Here is a 24,465-nt window from a genome sequence, read left to right as displayed (position 1 = left end):
TCAACTAAGGTAGATCACCAGCCTTGTACACCCATTATTCCAAATGCTTGGGACTAGAAGCCTTTGATATTTCAGCTTTGAAACACTTACACATATGTAATGAGGTATGTTCGGTATGGGCCTCAATTCTAAACGTGAAATTTGTTTCATAGAAGCTTTGTGTATGTTTCATGAATTTGGTGGAATCCTTTAGTATACCTGTGGGTTTTTTTGGGGGGAGGTTCTGTTGTTTTCGTTTTGTTTTTTGTTTTGTTGACACTTCACATGAGATCAGATTTGAAAGTTTTGCAGTTTGGAGTATTTCAGATTCACATTTTTATGTCATTTTTCACTTTCTATTTCATGAGAGAATTTGACATCGTGTAATTGCAGTTGTAAGAAGAAAGTCACAGGTATGCTTACATCTCATATAGTCAGAACTCAGATAATTCAGACTTCAGGAATTTCTGTGGACTCTTTGCCCCTTTTCTTAATTTGGCCAGGCAGAATGTTCTAGAAGGAAATAGAAGGAAAAAAAAAACCACCCAGATTGTTGTTTATTGAGACATCACCTGATCTGTAGATAGTAACTCAATACCTTAAAACTGCACATAAGGGTTTCCTGTCCTAAGGATGTGATTCATTTGGGAAAATAAATAGAACAGTGATCTTGCACTAATTATGTGAGTTCTCTCTATAATTACTACAAAATTATAAGTTACAGTAATTTCCATTGCTCCACCAGGAAAAAAAATGAAGTTACTTTGAATGATAATGGCAAATTAGATGGTATATTATAAAAACATGGAATTGCACAAGCAATTTGGGTCACTATGATATGTAGTATTTCCCGAGATGCATTCTATTTCATTATTTGATTAAATAAAAATCATGGCTGTGCACGTTCTTAGGCTGACTCACTCCCAGAGTGGAGTAGGTACTGGCACTCCAGGTGATGACAGAAATACCAGCAGTCAGTACCAGGACACATTCTGCCACTAAGGGAATTTACACACCAAGTGACAATGGGGAGAGGTATGACCTTGCTAACCCAGTGGAGTATTTTGTATTGGAAAGGGCAGAGGTCATCATTTCTATGCATTTCATTTCTATCTGATGATCCCTGAAGACTGCAAGCACTACTCACAGAAGGAGAAAGAGAGAAAATACCATGCAATCAGACTTAGAAGTCCTTAAAATCAAATCTAACCAGACATGAACATCATTCTGCATCAGAATCCCATGTGCCTCAGCAGGAGAACACATTTACCCTCAGAGTCCATGACACTTGAGTCTTGGAGAGGCCATCTGCTCTTGAGTAGTAAACTCTTTATGACTTATTTGGGGATGATATTTCCTTTTCACAGAGATTTGAAAGAGCAAGTTAAAATGTACAATGTGCCAGGGGTGCACCCTATTTCTCAAGCAATTTTTAGTAAGAGTTATCATCTGGTGTATGGGTACATACCTGCAATCACAGTACTTGGCCTGAGGCAGGAGGCTCTTCAGTTCAGTGCCAGCCTCAGTTATATAAAAAACCTCTCTATCATGAGAAATTAACATGCCACATGCTCTCTCCAAATATTTGTCTTTAAGAACTTCTGATTACATTGGCAGTTTTTCCTCAGTAAAATCTCAGCCCAGGCAGTACCAAGTGGCCAACGTACCCAAAGTCTTCTTTACCTGTTGGAACAGATTTGAGTTTCTCAAACATTTCCCAGTAGGTACTCTTTTTAGCATCTGGGGAATAAATCAGATAATGAAGGTTAAATATTGTATGTGGGCTGTCATATAGAAGACTGTCATCCCTGCTCCCATGCCCACTATATTCTTCCCATGCTAAGGAAACCTCACCAGTGAAATGAAGGTTAAGACTTTCACAAGATGTGAGCAGTGACACATCTTAATCTGAATAGAATCCACTATTTTTTCCTGCCCGTATGAAGGAACAGTTTGGGAAATTTGAGAATTATGATCAAATCAAATGTGGATCTGATCAACTGTGTTGAGTTTCTAAAACAAGATAAGATCAGATAGCAAAAATGACTACTTCTCTTTCAATAGATCTTAAGTATTTTCAGAAACTATTTGTTAGTGTGATTCTTCAGGTTCCCACATATTATAGCAATAGTGTGACCATTTTCTAACAAAGGAAAGGGAGGATGGTTTTATGTGTCTACTTCAGGTACAAGCTTAAAGAAGGGAATTGGGCACGAAGTTCCACTTTTGGCCAAGTATCTAACAAGGAAAGGACAGGTTAGATTTCTCGAAGACTTTAGCTCTTGATAAAGCTATTCAGCCCCAGTGGAAGGCCAAGCATCCTAGGATGTTTGGTAGAACAAATTGGCCTTTGTAGGAGAGAAAGGACACAGAGCTTAGTGGGAAGGGAGAAGGGTAAGTCAGGGAAGAGTTAGAGGAGGGAGCATAATTACAATCAAAACACATTGTGCGAAGTTCTCAAATGACTAATGTTTTTAAGAAAAGAAAACCTGTATCTTCCCTTCTTCCTCCCCTCTTCTACCTTCCTGGTAATCTTCTTTCAGGGCTAGCTGTGATGGCAACAAGAACCTAGATGGTGGAGTCTTAGCATTGGAAAGAATCTGGGACAGTGTCCAAACTGTCAGTGAGAGTCACTTGGAAGAAGAATCTCCAAATAGCATCTTGTACCCAGAGGTGAACCAAAAAATACATTTATAGTCTAGCTTGAAACCAACTCAAGAGTTGCAGTTGCTGGCTATAACAGAATGCTAGTTTTGCTGTTCTCATCGATAAGGGCAGTGCTGGATGACATCAAGAAGATTTTGAGAATTTTCTTCTTCTTAGAAGAGGAAGGAAAAAGAATTAGCCCTAATCTGTGGCTCTGATGCTTTCAAATCAAATGAACGTTTAAGGTATTATTCAATGTGAGTCTCACTACATTCACTTATGGAAATACTTGGCAAAAATGAGATTTTATTATATTATTTATATGAAATATATAAAATTGACCCATAATCCTCATTGCTGTTAGATATTCTGTGATGAGTATAGAAGCTGGCTTAAAATTAATGCACATGCCAATCAATGTTCTAGAAATTCAGGTTCTACAGCTCCCAAAAAATCTTAGAATATGTCAAATAACACCTTAATGAAAACATATCAGCCTCACACTAGCTGCTTAATCACAGTTTATATTAGGCTGAAATCGAAATTTGCATTCTGCACATTCCTTTCTCTAGGACTCTTAAATTTCTTTTAAAATTATATGTGTTTCATTTACCAATTTTCATATATACTTTAGAATTTTCTACAGGTTATCCATATACCAATAATTACCAGAATTTAGGAAGAAGAGGGGGGATAATAGGATTTCAATCCCCTTGTAATATAGTATATGTAAGTATATACCTAGGATTATATGTATATGTCACACAATGTGGCATTTAAAGTCTTAAATTGACTGTAAACAGTTCAGAAATTATATTTTCTCCATATAACACATACAACCTATCAACCATCAAGCCTAGTGAATTATAAATGTTAGGATTTGAAGACTTTCCATTATAAAGATAATCCAATGTCAATCCTGATTCCACTAGACTGTGGAGTGACACTAGGTCTTTTGGAGGCATGAGAGTCCCAGGAAGATGAAGCCAGTCTATGTTTCTGTTTAGATTTTCTCTCTCTAAAGGCATGGACTCAGAGCCAGACTGAAATTCGAACAGTGAAATGGATAGATTATAAAACTGAGAGTTGGGTCTAGAGAGATGACAAATATCAAAGTCTCTTCCTGCTAATACTAAAGACTGAGATTTAGTTCCCAGCTCCTAGGTCAGGGAGCTCACAACCACCTGCAACTCCTTTTCTGATCTCCACAGGCAAGAGGCACATATACACAACACTTGCATGTGTTCAGGCTCACACGCATACACATAGAATAAAAAGAAACAAATTTAAAACAATAATACTTAAAGTTATTTCTCCCCTGATATTTCCTCAGTCATGATATTCTGTCAGTAAGAATAATACATGACATTCGCTGAGCTAAGAGGATTGCATAAACTATCTTTATCTCCGAAGACATTGATGTTTTTAAGAACCCCAGCTGTTCTCTTGTGTACCAAAAGTCCCAAGACCAGTCATACCACATGAGAAACAAGGTGTGTATTGATTAGGTCCTGCCTCCTATAAAGTTAAGACTACAATAATCGTTCTGATGTATGTATATTAGGTTAAGACATAAAAGCAGAACTTTTCTAAGAAAAAAACAGACTTCTGCCTATATTATTGTATGATCAGATGTAATTATTATTATAGTGTAAAATTGTGTGTGTTTGTGTGTTTGTATGTGTGTGTGTGTGTGTGTGTGTGAACACATACATGCATAAAGTTACAGGAAAAGCATCCCTGGCTAGGCAACTAAATTCAAGTGTTTCCATTTGCAGCCACAGGAAGGGACACTATTTTCTCTACTAAAAGTAAAAGTGTTTCCCTGGGAGCATGACAACTTCCAACATACTTCAGAAAAAAATTCTTAAACTGTATGTTAAATCTTGCATTTTAAAATGACAGATCTTCCTTGGGGCAGAGCCCTCCCTGTGGAAATTATTTTCTTCATGGCTCGTCTTAGAGAATGCTGTAATTTTCTCCCAAGTTTGCCATTCTCTCCTCCCTCCATGCTCACTTTTCTTTGATGGAAAAGTTCCCCTCTGTGGCGTAGCCTCAGAGATTTAGAACTTCAGATGGTAAGCAACTGAGGCTGTTCCTGTGACTCTTTTCTATATCCTGACCCCAGAGGAGGAGGCAGTAGAGCTTGACCTGGGAGTCTTGCTTTCCTTCTCTGAGTGGTTGCCCTTAGCAATGAGCTTGGACTGGCTCCCTGGAGACAGGAGCTCTGTCAGACAGGTCATCCGGGATGTAATAATGAACTCCCATTCCATCTAAAGGGCATTCTCCTGGTTAGATCAAATCATTTGCTTTCTCACTGCTCTGCTTACTATCCAATCTGGCTCTTTCCTGTGACTCTCTTCTTGAAAGGTTCTGGAACTGCCCTGCCTACATATAAGAGCCCAGGACAGAGCTATCCTAGAGGATATTTCTTGAAAGTAAACAAAGATGGATAGAGATGTGAAGAGGCCACGACACTTCTAGATTTAGTGAGGAAGGCATGGCTCATGGTCCTTCCAATCTCATTTGTCTCCCCGTCAGCAGAGGGAAGACATCTGAGGTGGTACTCAAGATTCTATTCCGTTTCGCAATAGAGTGAGGAAAAGCACCAGCCTGAGTGGCTTCCTGGGACCCACATAGAAGAATGAGAGACCTCTGTCCTCTGACCCGTGCTGACATTCCCCCTTCCTACCCACCACAATCAATCAATATATAAATGTTAAAATTAAAATTCCTGCATTCCTTCCTAACTGAAAACTTCAGTTTTCTGACTAAAGACAAATTACATTCTACCAAGCAGATAAAATATATTTTGATATCTCAAAAAACAAAACAAAATAAAACCTTGCTCATAGAGTAACAAGTTTCCATGTAGGATTTTTGTATATTTTGATTGATTCTCCACAATGATCTTTCCCACCATGGCCCTTCCCACCATGACCCTACCCTCCATGACCCTTTCTTACTTTCCTCCTTGTGTCCAGGGTCCCCTACCACACACAACTTAAAGGAAGCCTCTTCTCTTCTAGCCTCATGGTCCCTTTCTATGTTCCTGCTTCTTCCCCAAATTATCTGGACCAGGGCATACATTTCTACAGTTAGAGGCTATAATTCATTTCGGAGAGAGAACATGCAGTTTTTTCCTTTCTGAACTTCACATACTTTATTCAATATAAAGTCTTACAGTTACATCCACTTTTCTGCAGATTTCACCACTTGTGTGTGTGTGGGGGAGTGAGGGATTGTTTGTTTGTTTGTTTAATATGGCCAAATAATATTCGTATGTACTTTCATTATCTGCTCATCCCCTGATGGTCATCTTGTCTGCTTCTGCTTCCTGGATCTTGTGAAAGGAATAGCAGTAAACATGAATGTTCAAGTGTCACTGTGGGTACAGAGGCTTTTCTGAAAATGCCAATATAATACTGCTGGCCTTGGGGGTATGCTACTTTTAGTGTTTTTGAGGAACATTCATATTCTCTGCTCTAACTGGAACCATCTCCAAATCTAAAGAAGATACATTTAAATAATATCATTTAATCCCATGTGTTCTTTATGACCTTCCTTCATAAGAAACTCACTACAAAACTTAGTATTTGGTCAACTCTCTGACTTTCAGAAATTGCTTTCATATGTATGTGTGTGTGTGTGTGTGTGTGTGTGAAGAAATATATTAAAGTGTTCATGCACTCCACTGTTAAGAGGAGCATATGAAGGAGGTCCATGAAGCTTGATGTGTTGATAACATCTGTGGAGAAGAGCGTGTTGAGTTACATCCTTCTCTTTGTAACACCTCTGATGATTTCACTAACTTTACTTAGCAAGGGTCATAGTTCAGAGGCTCTTGCACTGGCTTATCTGGCAAAAGAGAAAGAATAGAGATTCTTCTATCATCTTCCCAGATGCCGAAGAACAAGGGTGTCGTCACTTCACATAGCCAATATTCAATTTGGTCAGATGTTGTAGCTCACACTGCACTGGACAATAGCACTTCTGGCCTCTCTGTCACTCATTCTTTCTTCTTCTGTTATCATTACCAACTTTCCTAAAAAGCCATCTTGTTGTAGTTTCATGCACTGCATGGTTTTTATGCCCTTGCTCACTCCACTGTGGTTCCAGTGGACCACTTCCCACAGAAATGACTTTACTATACAGTCATCTCAGGACATAAAGACATACAGTCAACTTCACAAGAAGTTCTTCCTGGTGGTTTTGTTAGCTGGTATAGAGCATAGTGGAGGCAGGTCAGAGAGTCTGTCAAAGGCAAAGCTATTCCAAAAACTGTGATGTCACAGGTAACACCAACTAGAGGTATATGCAGATGCTACTAATTGGATTCAGGTTGTCACGTATTAAACACAGAGTGATCTATTCCTGAATATCCAACCTGGGCTAGAAATGCTGGAACGTTTCTTGAAGAGGCAGCATGGATTAATACTTGGTATGGTGTTGCTCATACTTACTTGGATTCAGATAGCATTTAGAGTAAGTATCCTCAGCTGGAACTAGACTATTGGCATGTACAGAAAAGGTTGCTTCTAACTCCCCAGCACGAGGAACAATGAACAGAGTTCAGTGTTAGAGACAATCCCACAGGAGTCAAAGTCCTAACAAGCCTGTACTGATTCTCACATCACATAAGGGACCCTACACTTACTCAAGCAGCTGCTTAGCTAGCTGTTCAGATACACATGATTAGAATGACTTCAGCCATCAACTAGCTTCCAGTCTCTACCCCGAAATTTCCTGGAGTCAGCATTCCTTAACTGTTGAAATTCTTGGGAAGAGTGTTCAACATAAATATGTTGTTCTGGACACATTTATCAATTAGAAAGAGTATGTTTGTCAATTTTTAATTTTTTTTTTTTTAAAGATTTATTTATTTATTGTTATATGTTTAAGTACACTGTAGCTGTTTTCAGATGCACCAGAAGAGGGCGTCAGATCTCATTATGGATGGTTGTAAGCCACCATGTGGGTGCTGGGATTTGAACTCAGGACCTTTGGTAAAGCAGTCAGTGCTCTTACCTGCCGAGCCATCTCACCAGCCCCAATTTTTAATTTTAAACTTAATTTCTTTTTGCATCCCAATCATTGCTCCCCCTGTTCTTTCCCCTCACAGGGCCCCTCCCTCCATCCCCACGCAGCTGCTACTCTGAGAGGGAGGGGATCCTCCCACCATGGCAAGTGAAATCTGTGCAGGTTAAGATGCAATCCCTTTTACTAAGGCCAGACAAGGCAACACTGTTGAGGAACAGAGTCTACAAACAGGCAGCAGCTTCAGGGTAGGTTCCTTCTCTAGCTCTTATGGGACCCACTTGGAGACTAAGATGCACATTTGCTACATATATGCAGAGGGCCTTGGTATATGCTCTTTAGTTGGTGGCTCAGTGTTTAAGTGTTTCTAAGGGTACAAGTTAGTTGACTCTGTTGATCTTTCTGTGGAGTTTCTATCCCCTTTTGGGGCCTTCAATCCTTCCCCCAACCCTTCCATCCAATGTTTGGCTGTGGGTCTGTGCATCTGTTTCAGTCATCTGCTGGGTAGAATCTCTCAGAGGACAGTTATGCTAGTCCCTTGTCTGCAAGCGTAACAGAATATCAGTAATAGTGTTAAGAACTGGTACTTGCCCATGGGATAGGTTTCAAGTTGGTCCAGTTATTGGTTGGCCATTCCTTCAGTCCCTGCTCCACCTTTGTTACTACATTTCTTTTAGATAGAGCAAATTTGAGGTCGAAGGTTTTGTGAGTGGGTTGTTATCCTTATTCCTCCACTAGAGGTCCTGCCTGGCTATAGAAGGTGGACTTTTCAGGTTCCATATATCCACTTATTTTTTTTGTCTGAGATAAGGTTACACACACTGACTCCTGGAAGTCTCACCCATCCCAGATCTCTGGGACTTTCCAGAGATTCTCCCTATCCCCCAACCTGGCTGCTAAAGATTTCCTTTCATTTTCATGTCCCTCTGAGAACAGGGAAAGGGTCAGGATCAGATGTGGGGAAAGACAGATTTTAACTGTTTCATCTTACTCATGGCTATATATTTTCACAGTTTTTATATTCATAAAGAATGTTTCATACAATATTTAAAGGCACCATGAGGACTGGCAGAGCACAATGCATAGGAAATAATAAAACTCCAACAGCCTGTTTAATCTGAGCAGGGGTGGAGCCAAACACTGCAATGTTAAACAGGCACATGGCTCAGTGGAGAAAGAAACATGCAGCTTTGCTCTGGTAGCAGTCCTGAGGAAAAGAAAATTAACCTTAGGGGATAAAACTGATGATTGGCTACAGCATGACCAAGCAACTCTACCACTAAGCAGATGTATTTATAGAGTAGTAAATGTAACGCGAAAGCTTATAAAGTCACCCAGATTATCAAATCAACTTCCACAATAGACTCCAGAACTGGTACGCTATAAAACAAAGCATTAGATCAAGTGCCATAGCATAAGGGAGCCCCAGTGGAGGAGGGATTCCTAGTAGAACACTACATCTAGTTTAAATCTCATACTAGAAGTTAGAGAAAGACTGTTTCTCTCTAAAGTGGCTAATGACCTCTGACCTCTGAGATCATGTGATGACTGAGCCTGAAGTAGGTCACCTTGATTCCTTCAGTGTGATTCTTTAGCACCCAACACCACTGGCCAACTGTGGACTAGAAAGGTTTCTAGAAAACTCAACCTGGTGAATTATGCATGAGTCAAAATTACCTGAGTAGCAGGCTGAATTAAGTTGCTTCGAGTAACTTCATAAGTATCAAAGTAAAAATTGTGCCCTAAAATTTTGCAGTTTGTACAGCATTCTAGGCAATAATGAAGATGTTTTTTTAGGCATCCTAGAATGGGCATGGTTCAGCTGTTTGTAGTAGACAGAGCCAGCAAGTGAGATCACATGGTTGACTTAATGTCTAGGATATTGTGTAGAAGATCAAGCTGCATTCTTCTTACTCAGCTGGTCAACCAGAAGAATGTCTTTCATCCAGATACCCAGTGGCCATGCATCTAGTCACCATAAGAGGCCCTTGCACAAATGTACTGATGCTGTTGGCAAGTTCCATCTTTTATGTAACATAATGTGTAGAAGAAGAGTAACATTACTCCTCTGGCTGGGAGATACCTTAGTTTGTCCTTTAAACCTTAGGTGAATAAGTTTTCTTTGTATTGGAACAACAACAACAAAACCCTTTTGTGTGATAAAACAGGAAGGTGTAGCAGTACAAATGAGAGAGTTCACAGAAAAGGAACTATCTGAAACACTGACTGCTGTTAAGAGCAATGTGGGCTAGTAACACATGAGGCTGTAAGGGATAAATCTCAGATTCACATTCTTAAAGATATATTGAACCATTTCTGCACAAATCCCTGTTTCCATGGTGCTGACTAGTTTCTTACAAAGGTGGGGCATTTAAATATGCAACCCAGTGTTATTTTTCACAACTTTGAGAAAGTAGAATGTATTCTAAATTATTAGTTCTACATAGTTAATTCACAAAGCAGGTTTGCCAAAAAAATAAATCAAAATAAATGAAAAAGCAACCCCCAAGTAAAACAAACAGACAAACAAACAAACAAACAAAAACCTTAGAGATCCACAGAATGGATGTGTTGGCCTTATGAACAATATGAAGACACATAACAGCTTCTCAGCTGTGTCCTGCTAAAGTGAGGCAGTTTGCACACAATTTCTCTCTCAATCCAGATCTGAGCTATACAATTGTCTGCCCTGAGACTCTTTGGGCAGCCCACAGGTGATCCAAACAGTGGAAGATACGCCTTATTCAAAGTCTTCTCCCAAACTTACAAACCTATGAGCAAGTAGGCCTGTTTATAAGTATACAGTTCATGCATATGAGCCCATAGAAATATGTCTTCTAGGATTCTACACTGTAAAGATACTTCTTAGAATGTGGGAATCTATAAAAAAGTGTGAAAAATTCCAAGGCTCTAAGATTGTGTTTTAATGAATGATGTTCAAGTTACTACTGTGTAACACATGAAGCCAGTGAAGTTCACTCTCTTTCTGAAAGAACCTTCAGTTTCTCATACCTCTGTGCTGATCCTGTATTTCTTTGGATCCTTCAGGCATAGTAGTAGATGTAGTCAGAAAGGAATGATCTCAAGTCTTCACCAGGGTGGATATCTGAGCTGGTGCTCTCACAGACACCAAGAGTCATCTGTGACTTCCTGTTTAAAGGATAATATATATCTTTCCTTGAAGCTCTGATAATCCTTTTGATGAATTTTAAAGAAAAGAATACATGAGAAGTGAGAATATTCAAAAGCCTCCATCTCTACAAAGGGTTCTTGCTAGATTTGGACAGTGTCATTTCCACCATATTCTGTTTATTTCAGGATCTGCTAATCTTCAAAAGGACAAGTTTCAATACCATATTGCAACAGCATGTGGAATAGGGTTTTGTAGCTGTCTTTAGAATCTATAATCTGTCAGGGTGCTAGCTGAAAGTAGACAGATGGAGTGTTTTATAGATAATTAACAAATAAACACTTATCACACACACACACACACACACATTCACAAACTGGGGATTCTGTGAAAATGTTTTTGTCTTGACTAGATATTAAGTTAGTTGTTATTGCTCCATACTTACTTTGTTTGTTCCATCAAAATCTGGAAGCCCAGATCAATCACTGGGATTGAAATAGAAAATGGGAAAACATTTGACTAAATTTAGTACCTGTTAGTGACAAATTTCTCAATAGGAATGAAGTCACTGGACCTCAGCACAGATAAGACAGAGTTTACATAGAATTCAATGTTGAGAGAGAGAGAGAGAAAGAGAGAGAGAGAAAGAGAAAGAGAGAGAGAGAGAGAGAGAGAGAGAGAGAGAGAGAGAGGCTCTTCTAGAATATGGTAAGACAACAAAGGCAGCTCTCCTTATTTCAGAGGTTGTATTTTAGAGTTGTATCCCAATATAAAAGGAATATCTCATGTAAAGAAAACCTTAAAATTCACCAATAACCTGTTAGTATTGATGTTCAATGCAATTACTTATGATCCATAAATACAGATGTCTTTCTACTTTTAGTGTCTTTCTTTAACTTTCTTTAGAAGATTGATGTCTTCACTGTAGAGGACTTGCAACTCTTTTGATAGTTTTATACCAAGATACTTAATGGTCTTTGATGCTATTGTAAATGGGAGTGTTCCCTTGATCTCAGTGTGGTTTTTTGGCGTTGTATAAAAAGAATACTGACTTTTGTAAGCTGCTTTTGTACTGTGCCACTTTGCTGAAAGTTTGGATTGTTTCTAGAAATTTTCTGATGGAATTCTTTGGATCTCTTTTTATAATGCCACATCTTCTGCAAATGGGGGTGATTTGAATTCTTTTCCTATTTTATTCTTTAATTTCCTTCTCTTGTCTTATTGCTCTGGCTAGTGCGTCTACCGCGTTAAGAAGAAATGGGGATGGGGAAAGCAATCGTGCTCCACCTAGGATAATATTGGCTGAGATTTTTCTCACACATGCCCTTTATTAAGTGGAGGTCTATTTTTTCAGTTCCATCCTCTCCAGGACCTTTATCATGAAAGCCTGTTGGATTTTCAAAGGCTTTTTCTACACATATTGAGATGATGTGATTTTTGTCTTTATGTCTATTTATATGACGTATTTATTTACTTACATATGTCTTACTAACCTTGTATTCCACAAGTAAAGCCAACTTCTTAATAGTAGATGGTTTTCCTGATATGTGTTTGTATTCAGTTTGGGAATATTTTATTGAGGATTTTTATATTTATGTTTCCCCAGGATCCAGAAATCCAGGACTGTAATTTCCTCTCCCACCCTCTCTCTTGGTTGCATCTTTACCTAATGAGAGTATTAGAGTAATACTAACTTCATAAAATGTGTTTTATTTTTCTTTTTGTGGGGGAATCGGCTGCAATAATAAATTTTCATGATTCAAAATAAGAACAAAATCCAGTGTGCAGGAACAGGATGGTTCAAACCCATTGATGTGTGAGGACTGATATTCCAAATGAAATTTCAGATTACACATTGGCAATAGAAACAACTAATACATAAATATGTAACATTAGATTAATTCATAATGTAAAAGACATGTGTACTGAAAAATATGCAATCTTGGTATATAAATAATTAGAAAGATATATTTTATAAATTAGATATTAATTTTGTTTAAATATCTAGCTTATCTAAAATTATTGTCAGATTTGGTAAAATCTATCTAGGATTCTATGCCGTGGTTTTATAGAAAAAGAACAACAAATGCAAAAATTTGCATTGAAAAGCAAAAGCAAAATGTCAAAACAATTCGAGGCAGAAAGAACACAGCTCAAACCATTCATTTCACACTGTCTGTCTTCCAAATACACAACAAAGCTGTAGTAATCAAAATGCCAAGCCACCAGTATTGAAAATGGAAACACTGAGCAATGGGATTAGATAAAATGCCCAAGCAAGCATTCACCACCAACTGTCATTTGACACAGTGCCAGGAATACCCAAGGAAAGAGGCAGGCTATGTAGCATTGTAGCTTAGAAAACTAGCATACACATAAAAAGAAAGTTGACCTAGTCTTATGTAATGAATAAAAGTCATCTCAGAATGAGTTAAATACTAAAATGTAAAACCTGAAACTACTAGAAGAAAATAGGAGATAAACCCTAAAATAATTCTTGGAACAAACTAGAATTCTTTAGCTGCCTTCAAAATTCAGGTCAGGAAGGAAAAATTTGAGCAATGAGACCCCATCAATATTATACTTCTGAACAGCAATATAAATGATGGAGAAGAGTTGAAAAGGCAATTGATAGAGTTCACAAAAGATTTGCAACTCATATGTCTGAAAAGATGTTGACACTCAAAGATATAACAGGCACTGCTAAGAAGGACATGGAAATGACCCTCAAGCCCAGAGAAAGATGTTCAGCCACTCATCCTGGGAAATGCTCATGACAATAGTAAGCAATCACTCTATACTTGGTATCACAACTCTATAAAATAATAAAAGGTATCAAGAAATGACAAGGATGCAGAGGAAAGGTAGCCCTCAGCAATAGCTTGTATGAGTGTAATTTAGTACAGCCATTATGGCAAGTGGCAGTGCAGTTCATTAGAAAGCTGAAATCTGAATGACCCTTTGAGCCATTCTCCTTCTGGGAAAGTACTCAAAGGGGCTGAAATAAAGAAGTTAAAGAAAAGTTTGCAATAAACTCCCATGCATGTTCTCCACAGCAGGCTACATACAGAGCTGCCTTAGTTTCCATCAACAGATGAATGGAGAATGAATATTTAGAACAGGAACACAATGGGGTACTAGTAAGTGCTGCAAAAGAATGAAATCCTGTCCCTTGTACCAACGTGGATAAGCTTAGAGCACATGACACTAAATGAGTCTGGCAAAGAGAGATGAATAGTGTCTTCTGATATCACTTGTGGAGAGAGGAGCAATCACATCCAGAGGTAGAAGTAGAGGAGGAAGGGATGGAAGCTGCTCTTTAAGGCTAGCTCATCTCTGCTGTGCTCAGAGAGTAAGTTCTGAGATCTCTGACAGGTCAATGCTTGTATTCTGTATTAAGATATTACACATGCAAGATCACTAGAACAAATCTTTATAGAGTGCCTTGCACAAACTAAATGCTGTGATGGTTTCACAACTGCCTTGCTATATCTTTCTACACTGTAAAGGTTTATAAAATCACCTCCTTACCATCCTTGAATATAATAATTGTGCTATTTTCAATAAACATGATATCATTGAAGATATTTGTAAAATAAATAAATAAACAAGGAAGGGCTGGGTAGAAACTCCAGCATCATTGCAGATGAGGACTCATTTTCCCTACTGATTCCACAGAGATGCTGGCTAAAGCTGGGCATACTCGGTTTCTATTTGTCTTATGGCAATTATCTGGAATCAGAGTACAAACCTGGGCAATGTAAACTTGCAGGCAGAGGTACTTCTAGCTTCATGCAAACCCTTCAATAGAATGTCCCCCTGGAAGGGTGGGCTACCACAGCTCATGAGCACTAAAAGGTTCATTTACTTAGAGCCTTTGCTTTTCAAGAACAAAACCTATTTAGTTAAGAAGAAAAATAGTGTACAATGTCACCTGCATGTCTTCTTGTTGACAGTCAGGTCTATGAGAGTAGAGATCCTGATTACACTTGTTGTATGCAGAAGCTTGAACATGAGAGCACTGTCTAATTTTCAGCCTCATTGTGGGGCTGGCTTAGGGGTGGAAAAACTCTAGTCAACACCAGTCAATCCTTCTCACTGAGTTACTTTCAGGCTCTTACAGAGCTTTGGGGATCTTTGGAAGCACCATCTATTCCGATGGACTATAGACTGGAGTGCCTACAAGACTGATGTGGCTTAATCATGGAATGCTGATTGATACTCCCACAATGAGTCTGATCACATGAAGGTAAGTGTACAGCCTGAATTTGATTGAAGAATATAAAGGGTGAGAAGTGCACTTTGCTGTCTGTCTCTTCTCAGTCTCTTAGAACTTACAGTAAGATAAAGGCTATGTTCTACACTAACTGTTTAAAACTATGAGTTTCAAATTTTAGGACCTCCTTTATTTTGCATGATATATTTTGTAATGGATTTTTCCCACTCTCACTTCCCTGATTCATTTTTTGGGTGTGTCCCATTGAGCTAATGGATGGTGACTGAATAATTAAAATGCAGTACATATATACAGTAGGATTTTATTCCAAGGCAAATAAGGATCCTCTTTTCTTTTAAAGGTTTTAGGTATCATGATGCTTGGTGTTTTAATCTCTGACTTATCCCTCTATCTTCAAAACAAAATCACTAGCTAAGAGTGAGGCCCTAAAACCTTACATTCCTGGGATCCTTAAATGTTATTTGCCTAGAAAGTGATTACATGCTGAGTAACAATGCAAAAATTGTTATGGTATGCCAGGACATGGAGCAAGGTTTAACTACTTAGAAACTTTCAGTAGATGTCACTTTCCAGCCCTATCTCCTACTTCGATGACTTTCTGGCAATTGGAAGTTCCTTGGAAGAACCTCACAGCCATCCTCAACACAGTTTAAGTCATGTAGGATATAGAAAACATACCCTCACAGTAATAGAATCTGAGGAAACTGAATGATGTGCAACAGAATCTTGTCTCTCTAGCTGTCTCAAGTCCTAGGTTCCTGAAATAGCTTGCACATTGGAAGTAAGTTTTGAGGAAACACCTATAAGCTATACATTTTCTCACACCAGCACCCTGTCCAACATAGACATCTACCAAGTAACTGACTCAGAGATACCTCATTGAAGCTTCAACTCTGAGCTTTGGTGCACTTCCTTGGTCTAAGCTATGATCCTTCAGAAAACTATAGTCACCACACCCTATACTCTAATCTTAACAACTGTCACATGGTATGTCAGCCCTCAAGTCCATTCTTAAAGGGAACATAAACCCTAAAGAATTTCTATTCAGAGCATATTGTTGCCCTCTTGATCTTTTCCTTTAGACTCTGTGCACATGTCAGTTTTCACTCTTTGCCTGGTTCTGCTGGAACAACCTTTACAGATGAGCCTCACACTATTCCTCTTCCCACTGTCTAAGTCATCACTAAGGTATTCTCTTAATGTGCATCTATGATATTGTCAGAGTTAAATGAAATAAATTTCTTCCTTGAAGATAAAACCAAGGGCTTCACTATGGCATGTAAGTTCCCTGGTGACCATTCATGTCTCCCTCTGTGAATGACCTCCCTACTTATTCTGTGTACACTGTGAAGAATCCTAACATGGGGCTGTGACTAAAGCATCTCTCCACTGAACAACCTATAATCTACAAATCATTACTCATCAGCATCTTATGGACTTAGCTACTGTGCAAAGTTCAGAAAGTCTTCCATTTCTTATCAGATGCAAGGTGGATGCTCTCCTGTTCTCTGCTCACATAAACCTGGGACATCTCTGTAACAAAGCAGTTAACAGATCTATCATCCCCTTCTCTGTTATAAATTGAGATCAGCATAGAGTCTTCAGCAGGCAGGGTTTGTGGTGTGTGTGTGTGTGTGTGTGTGTGTGTGTGTGTGTGTGTGTGTGTGTGTTTGTATGTGTGTGAATACCCATGGTTCCTACCAGACTCAATCACCAATATGTCTCAAATAAATAACCTATTGTATCTTCTTGATCACTGGAATGAAATGTCACATTCTTAATAGAATATTTTTGTAGCCTTGTAAAGGTTATAGAAAACATTTTCAAGGTACATTGGACCAATTATGTTCCACCAATTTTACCAAATTTCTGTGTTGCCCACACTTGTGAATTTAAATAAACAAAGGAAAAGAAGGCAGCGAGACAGCTATGGAGCTTCATGCTGCCTTGCTGGCTTATTTGCTACTGCAATGCACAATAAAGTTTTGTTGAAGGAGCTTATTTCCCCATGGAAGTTGGGGCACAGATTATACATAAACACGAATTGGTTGATCTTCCTTCAATACTTCAAAAAAATTATTTCTACCAAAAGCAGTAGATTCCAAACACACAAACACTCTACAAGAAAATGTGTTTGTTTGCTTGTTGTTTGTTTGTTTGTTTTATGAGCAATCCAGACATGATAATCACTTGGCAAAGGCAATGGTTTCTGGTTTCCTGGGCTACTGCAGGTCAGTCTTCAACTGTGTGATAAGTTGAACATGTTGATAACAACAAAAACACTGAAGTGCCTTCATTTGAGGACTTAGCAGAGTGGATTTTGCAAGGATCAAGCAAATTCACAAGTGTTGCCAATAAGATTGGAGAGTGTACCCCAGCCTTCCTCTTCAAAGGCTGCTATCACTGTATAATTCATGGAATAAATTACACACAGATGTGTTCGAGAATGAAGGTCAATGCAAAGGCCGAATCATAAACACGTACTCAGATAATAAGCCCTATGAATCACTACTCAAACATGCAAGTGTCCACTCAAGAAAGGAATATCTGAGAAATCTCATTAAACTGCATGCACTTGCTTCTACAACATGTGTTCTTAAATGTCAAGTGAGAGAAAGAAAGAGTCTGGGATGCTGTTCTCTATGGCAACAGGTGATGTTTTCTCACCTTGCCCCTGAATCTCACAGGAAAACAAACACAAGGGAGGAGAACGGATTTGGCAGGAGATGAGCAGAAGCCCAATGTTAATTCTTCTCCCTGTTCCTAAGTGCTCAGCTGGGCAAGCTAATGGCTATAGATTCATGAAAGCAGGGCTCTCTGTGAACACACCAACACAATTGATTTGGATAGCACCATAGTTGTAGAGTAATAGGCACCACTCCAAACACACTTGACAATCTTGAACATTCAAAATTGAAAACACACTATGTTTGGGATGTTTGAATTTCTTTCAGTTTTAGCTACAAACATGGACAATAAAACAGCAGCCCCTGACTGCAGCACCAGAATATCTGGGATAGCACAAAGAGAAATGTTCACCTTCTCTCCACTCTGTGATCATCTGTTCTCCAGTCTCAGGCTGACTCTCAAAGAGTAGGCATCATCTGAGAGCTGAGGAACACCGTCTGTTAAATCACAGAAGTGATGGAAAGAACAGTTTCCAATGTTTCATTAACCAGATCTAGGAAGTTACCTTTGGCAATATGCAACTACATGCTACTTCACAGGTACAAATTCTAGAGCCAATGCTAAGAAAAGAGATTGTAACTGAAGCTACCACCTTGACTCATGGAACATAAATCTCAGCTAAAGAGTGCTCTACCATGGGGTTTTGTGGGTCTGAGATAGGTACACCTGGAGATTGGATATATAAGGGTGAAGCTGGGGTCTGCCTTTGAACAAGAGCTGAGGCTCTGCCTTTCTTTAGAATGCAGTGCATAGCAGTCCTATCTATTCAACAATCCTGACAAGAGTCCTCCTGTCTCTGTGACAGCCTAAGCAATGAGGCCATTGTTTTCTCCTGAGGTAGTTTAGTTGCATGAGCCCCTGACCCATGATCAATAGGAACATCATTAAATTAGACAGAATCATGTAGAATTCCTGCAAGGAAAATCAGAAGCCACCTGCTTCTTGGGATTAGTGTTCCTGTTGTGAACTCATCCTGCCCACAGACATCTCTTGCTTTCCATCTTCAGTAGTTAACAAAACACACAGAATAATTACTGGGTAATATGAAGAAATTATATTGAATTATAAACAGGAGGCACCAGCCAGATGTTGGTAGAATTGATTAGACATGGGGCGCTGGCCTTGTTGAGTCTATTGACTATGGAGAAATAATGACCCTGTCCTAGAGCAGAGATTCTGTGAAGGCCTTTGGTTTGCATGTATGTGTATGTGTATGTGTATGTATATGTGTATATGAATATGTAAGTGTATGTATATGTATATATGTGTATATGTGTATATATATTCATATGTTCATCATCAAAGGCAAGTAAAAGCCACTTAGTTCTTGTCTTCTCATTCTGAGAAGGTTTAAATTAGAAAAACAACCCCTTCTGCTTTTTTAACTTAGCCTAAGTATTTTTTGTGACTTTTGTCACTATGAATAAACTAGTACCATCTAGAAATGCCAGGAAAACACTTGCACTGCCATATGTTCTGTAAAATTACATTTAATTTTGCTGTATTTTTCCTGTTGCATATTTTACGAGTATATTCATCACTTAAGTATAGAAAGCCTGGGGCTTGGGAGGTGATGGTGACTCAGGGGTGAAAGCATTTGGGATGCAAGCCTAAAGACCTGAGTTCAAATGAACAAGGATTTAACCTACTGATATATGAATAAATCATGTCTGTGTTTTGGGTGCAAAGAATAAAGATACTATATTACACATCTTGTTTATTTTATAGTCTTTCTATTCTATTAACAACAGATTTGTAATTTGCCATAATATTCAGGTGGTCTTGAACTCATGGGCTCAAGTGATCTTCTGGAGTCAGTCTCCTGAGTGGCTGCAACTGCAGTTAGTGTACCAGTGAGGCATGCTCAGCTTAAAGTTGCGAAGTACTTTTAAAAGCTCTAAAGAGGTATTCATTCCTCTCGTATAAAACTCGACAGAGAAGAACTCTCTCTGCTTAGATTTTAATATGAAGAGAGGAATTTGGTGAAATGATCATAATATTTTTACTTTGAACATTAGTAAAATGGGAAATAGGAGAAAATTAAGAGCTCTTTCATGACGGTGAGGAGGCTTATAGAAACCCTCTCCTGCTCATGGGCTAGACTCGAGAATTATGAAGAGTGCTAATAAAAACCATTGAAACTGAGAAGTTCCACAGCTAGGTCTTGGTTGAAAGTCTACAATGAATTTTGCAGTGTCAGAGACTGAGGTCTACTGATGGATGTCTAAACAAACAGAAATTTTAATCCAGCAAGGTATTACATTTGAAGACCTCCTAGGTCTATATGATCCAGCCAGGATGCAGATATGTCCTGTATTACAGTATGATTTGGATGGAATACAGATACTCCCTTAGTACACACCTTTAATCCCAAACAATGAAAGCAAGGATGGCTGCTAGAAGAAGAAATGTTTGAAAGTGACATCTAATGCATGGAGGGCAGTTCAGTGAGTGCAGTTCAGTTGAGTTCAGACAATGCAGCGGAGTTGAGTTCAGTTCAGTGCAGTGCAGTCAATGAAGTTTAGTTGAATGTAGTTGAGTTTAGTTGAGTTCAGGCAATGCAGCAGAGTTGGATTGAGTGCAGTGCAGTGCAGTCAGTGAAGTTTAGTTGAATGTAGTTGAGTTCAGTTGAGTTCGGTGCAGTCAGTACAGTTCTGTTCAGTACAATTCACAGGCAGTTTTTCAAGCAGAGCCATTTAGTGAGAAGCCAAGAAAAGCCAAATTGAATCAGTCAGCTTGGAGCTGAGTTTTGAGCCAGAAGAGCTGAGTTGAAGCAACCAGCCTGAGTTCCAAAAGAACTTGAAAGGATGAGCTTATATAGTGGCAAGCTTCCAAGATGACAATTACATCAGGCAAATAGAAGATACATTTACAAAATACAGCTAGTGAGTTCAAAGATAAACAAGAGTAGCCAAGAAAGGATTGAGTAGAGGAAGATCTCTCCCTCTCTTCCTGCAGCAAGTAAAGAGAACACAAGGCTGTGTTTCAAAGTAATGTCTTTCCGAACAAAGGAAGGCCTTGAATTTTACTCAGGCATCCTGTACATGTTTGCTTAGCACCACAAATTAGGTAGGGCTCAATTCAGTATTGCATGTTAAGTAGTCAATTTTTAACATGCTGAACTCAAAGTCATAGAACACATACATGCTAGAAAAATTAAAATATGAAGAGGAGTGCCAACACTTCACATGGAAAAGATGGAAAGCAGGAACTCCAGTAGATATGCTTACTTGTATCATGAATATCATATGAAGAAGAAAAGAAAGAGCACATTAAAGGTACAATAATAACTGAATTCACCCTTAAGAATTCTTGTATCATATGGAACAGATTTTGTGCAAAGAGAAACTTGCCTTTGTGAGCCTGAGATGACATCACTCACAGTCAGACAAAAGATATCACTGTGGGATTTACAGTCGGTGGGCCTGAGAATCCTAGCACACTCAAAGAAATTTAATTTCTTTGGAATTCATGAACTAGATCATGAAAATTCTATAGCTGTCAATGCAGATGTGGGAGGTGGTCAAATATTGGGTCTCAATGATGGCAAAGTGAATGTAACAGATATGGGAGCCCCACATCCACATGTGTAAGTGGTCCACACTGTAAAGGGTAGAAGATGCCTGCAACACTGAGCTCTATATATTCCTCTAGTTTTAATCTTTCTTCGTGTTCTGCCACATATTTTAAAAGATGTTTAGTGAACTTCTAAATTAAAGTTAGTCATTGTTCTGGACATTGGGTCATCAGCTTCTGACACAAAAAGATAAAATGGCTGAAAAATCCTGGAAACAATTTCAGCTATGCAATCTACAGAAGACTCCAAATCTATGCAAGTTGGGGACTTGGTTAGAGTCTCATGGGCAATTAGTTACTAAGAAAAGACAAAGGTGGTTATCTGATTCCTTGGTTCTTGGTTTAATAGATCTCACCTTCTAAAGCAAACTGAGGTTTCTTGACTCCCTGCTGCACTTCCTGAGCATGGACATCTCTGCCATAAGAACGTGCCTACGGGCTTTGCTCCAGAGCAAACTGTTCACCACTATATTTCTACAACATAAAATGTTAGTTGACATTAGCCCAGTATATGTAAATTGCCCACTTGGAAAGTTTAGGAGTCACACATATGTTGCTTAATTGGATAAGTACTAACAGAGTAAAATACAATAAATTTAGAAAGTCATGGGATGCCATAGAATATTTACTTAGCATTCAGAGTGAGTTTCTTATCTCTTCTCACCACTTACTCAAAGTTACAGTAAGTTTATGAAATAAGACAATATTTATGTGTTTTTAATTTTATTAGAATTCTCTTATAAATGATTTGTTCTAGCATTGTAGAAGAATCAAATGCCTTTGAAATATTTGTTGGGCTCTGCATTACATACTTCATTATAACTGGGTCTAAGTTTTATGGAACTTGTCAGGCATACTTTTGATTTTATTTAGTCCTATATAAATCATCTCATAGAATAAAACCAAATGCTTTGTATTCATACTACATATTTTGGCTCCCCAAATCATTACACTATCTACTTAGGCAGGAGCTGGTAGTAGTTAGAAAACACACTTGCTAGAAAGATTCCCCTCAAAGGGCTCATGCACTGAAGGCTTTGTTCTCAACTGATGGTTTCACTGAGAGATGACTGGATCCTGGGGATTAAGTGATTGATAGGTCTGAAGCTAAGTGGCCTGCTACAGGGAATGTCCCATCTTGGGGAAGCCAGTCACTGGGACTGTGCTTCTGAAGGGCAGCTCTTCTCTGGTATCTGGTCCTTTCTTGCTTGCTCATGTTACTACCTCATCCTCATGAGGTAACTTTTGTTCCAGATCCTTGTGCTGCTGGACAATTCTGATACATGTCAGGCTCCCTACAATGCGATCAGCTGAAGCTCTGAAAGCATAGGCACAGTAGACTTTGCCTCTAGGTTGTTAGCCTCAGTTATTGGTCATATGGATGACTTGATCACCACACGCAGTGACCAGTGCTTGCTTGTTTCCTTGTTTTGGGGCTATAAATATTTACAGATTGTGAAGAACATGCTATTAGAATTTCTTACAAAGAATGCCTCTTTTTTAAAAATTTGCTCTTTTATATATAAATATGTATAATCCCATAGTTTTAAGCATGTTTATAAATATAATGTAAGAAAATCTGAGTTTAGCTGGTTGGTGATGGCACATACCTTTAATCCTAGCACTTGGGACGCAGAGGCAGGCAGATTTCTGAGTTGGAGGCCAGCCTGGTCTACAGAGTGAGTTCCAGCATAGCCAGACTATACAGGGAAACCCTGTCTCGAAACAAACAAACAAACAAACAAACAAAAAAGAAAATCTGAGTTTAAGAAAATTTCTAGACTCTATTAAGCAGTTTCCTGTGAATGAATGAATGAATGAATAAATAAATGAATGAATGTGTGGATTTGGGGCCTTCAGGGAGTGAGCAGTGCATGTTACAGATGAAGGTCACAGGAATGTTTCTACTTTTAAAACTTTTAAACAACTATCATGGAGATCAAGTCTTTCATTCCCCAGATCACCATGATTAAAACATGTTGTTACGCTGTTGTCCAGACTTCCCCCAAAATGACATTTCATTAAATGATAATTATTTTTATAGATAATATGAGATTTATGTCTTAGTGTTATATTGCTGTGATGAGACACCATGACCATAGCAAAAAAACCAAAGTTGCAGAAGAATGTTGATAGTAAACTCAAAGCATTGTTTCATTCTATAAGCTCCTTATATGTTCAAAGTAAGAGTGTCACATAGCCTTGCTTTATCATAGTACACACCTGTGACTTCATCCTTGTATCTGACCTAGAATGAATGCTTTTCCTTGATCACAAATCTGTCCCAAGACCATTTCTTAGGGTAATTTATGAAAGTTCCTTGTATACCTTATTATACAACCTGTACTTACTATTCTATGATAAGGGGGTACATTTTATTCTTGATTATAACTTTATTAGATTTTTCTGATAAAACTAAAACCATCTCCTTAACTTTCTTCCTAAAATTATTTGAATTCTATAAAATCATTAATTCATCTAATCAGTATTAATTCATGAAACAAAAAAGAAGTATTCAAGGAATCAACAAAACTGGGAGCTGGTTCTTTGAGAAAAATCAATCAATCAATCAATCATCAATCAATCTTTCTTCCTTTCTCTCTCTCCTTCTTTCTCTCCCCTCTCCCCTTTCTTTCTTTCTTTCTTTCTTTCTTTCTTTCTTTCTTTCTTTCTTTCTTTCTTTCTTTCTTTCTTTCTATCTCTCTCTTGCTCTTTCTTCCTTTCTTTTATTCTTTTTTTTAGTCAAATATAGTCTAACAGGAGTCAATCTGAAAAAGGACACTTCAGTTGAGAAAATGTCTCCATTAGATTGTCTAGTGGGCAAAAGATTGAGTATTCTCTTGACAGGTGATTTACTATCGCAAGTGCCATCTCTGAACAGCTGGAATAAGAAATCAGTCTGTACAACGATATTAATTCTATTACTTCATTACCTCTTCTTCAGTGCCTGCCTCAAAGTTCATGTTTGATTTGATTTCCTTTCCTGACTACCATTCCTAATGTGCTGTAAGATTTAAGATGAAATAAACTCTCTCAAAACAAAACAAAACAAAACAACAACAACAACAAAAACCAATACACCAAGAGTTGACCCTATCACCTTACTTCTGCAGTGTGACTTAGTTTGAACAACTTAGCTACCACCCAGGTCCAAATCCTTAGCTTTGAGTTG

At 38.4% G+C, this 24,465-nt stretch overlaps 1 long non-coding RNA gene across 3 annotated transcripts; it reads right to left on the bottom strand.

Annotated features, from left to right (window-relative positions):
• Nucleotides 1-288: 288 nt before the first annotated feature.
• LOC116071178 lies at nt 289-4,805 on the bottom strand. 3 transcript variants are annotated; one of them, XR_004110750.1, is made up of 3 exons: nt 4,643-4,805; nt 1,448-1,719; nt 289-492 (listed from the first exon to the last, which is right to left on the bottom strand). It is a non-coding gene; the product is annotated as an uncharacterized LOC116071178 (long non-coding RNA). The 3 variants fall into 3 exon arrangements; XR_004110749.1 differs by having other exon boundaries at nt 1,663-1,719; XR_004110751.1 differs by having other exon boundaries at nt 1,448-1,662.
• Nucleotides 4,806-24,465: the final 19,660 nt, after the last annotated feature.

Source organism: Mastomys coucha, unplaced genomic scaffold (assembly GCF_008632895.1).
Source record: "Mastomys coucha isolate ucsf_1 unplaced genomic scaffold, UCSF_Mcou_1 pScaffold22, whole genome shotgun sequence".
NCBI lineage: Eukaryota > Metazoa > Chordata > Mammalia > Rodentia > Muridae > Mastomys > Mastomys coucha.
This window is presented reverse-complemented; position numbering and strand designations above follow the sequence as displayed.